We start from the raw sequence: 1,295 nt of genomic DNA, 5'->3' as shown, positions 1-1,295 counted from the left end.
GGGAACAATGCAAAGATGGCTTTTCAGAGCAGCCAGTGGCTTTGACATTCTTGATGGTGTCACTGGGCTTGACCTCGAGGCTCATGGTCTTGCCCATCAGGGTCTTCACAAAGATCTGCATCTCTGCGTCTGCTGCTCAGCCGCCTTGTTGAAGAGAAAGAGGGCGATGGACTACACAACTCTGAAATATACCCCAAACCACTAAATTGGCACGTTTATGTTTATTTTTGGTTTTTTGAGACAGGGTCTTGTGTAGTTCAGGCTGGCCTTGAACTCCCAGCAATCCTTTTGCCTCAGCTTGCCCGAGATCCAGCTGGGATCACAGGGATGCACCACTGTGCCTGGCTTGGCACATTTAACAAAGATGAATATTGTTATATTGGTTATTTCTCAAAAAAGTATGAAAGTATTCTGAGTAAAGTGCTAGGGAAGGGTGGCACACTGACCTGGGAACAGGAGAAGCTGGAAGAAGGGTGACATCTGAGTCTTAGAGGGTGGGCACAGCACAGGGGAACATGGAAGAGTGCAGGATGTGGGGAACTAACCCGAGGCCCGAGTGACCAGGCCCAAGTGGCTCAGGGGGCTAGCGCTGGTGGGACCAGTGCGGTCCCCCCTGGCTGCAGGGTGACTCAGGAAGGAGGCACAGCCAGCTCCCCTTTCACCCCAGCCGCACCTTGTGCCTAAGGTGCTGGCTGTTCCACCGGCCCGCAAGTCTACAGTTCACAGGCCAGGGAGGCCCTGATCTGAGCAGGCCAGAAGCCAGAACCACAGTCACAAGGACCTGGTGCGGAACAGAAAGTGAAACCTCACAGGAAGCTGGCCTGGGCTGGACCCAGGACCTCGGTAGGGGCTTTCCTGGAGACTGGAGGACAATTCCTTTGTCGGAGTGACTTCCAGCCTAGAGTATCTGATGTCAGTGACAAACCCTCCCCAGGGACCATGTCACCAGATGCCTTGTCACACACACATGCCTGGAGGGCCCCACATGCCTCTATCCCCTAGGGGACGTTTATCTTCCCTGTCCCCGAGCACTCACAGGAAGGCCCCTAGTGCTGAGGTGTTCAGGAAACTCCACTTGAGCAAGCCACGAGCAGCCCTGGAGGGGTCGAGGACCAATCCCGAGCTGTGTGGAGGCTCGCAGGTTTATTTTTTGGTGGGTCCGAGAGCAGGATTGAACTTGTGGGGTGCAGGACTCCGGCTAAACCTTTCCCCGGGGTCCCACCCTCTCCCTGTCCAGCCCGCCTTCCTTCTCCTCTCCTCTCTCAGACATCTGCAGGTCTGTACCTCCACCATTT

General features: G+C 55.2%; 1 pseudogene; it reads right to left on the bottom strand.

Annotated features, from left to right (window-relative positions):
* The window catches only part of LOC101587033, a 2,404-nt pseudogene extending 2,283 nt beyond the window's left edge, over positions 1-121 (bottom strand).
* Between the last annotated feature and the right edge of the window lie 1,174 nt (positions 122-1,295).

The sequence above is a fragment of the Octodon degus genome, unplaced genomic scaffold (genome assembly GCF_000260255.1).
Source record: "Octodon degus isolate 3935 unplaced genomic scaffold, OctDeg1.0 scaffold00052, whole genome shotgun sequence".
Classification (NCBI taxonomy): domain Eukaryota; kingdom Metazoa; phylum Chordata; class Mammalia; order Rodentia; family Octodontidae; genus Octodon; species Octodon degus.
The sequence above is the reverse complement of the archived record's forward strand: the minus strand, read 5'-3'. Positions and strand labels throughout refer to the sequence as shown.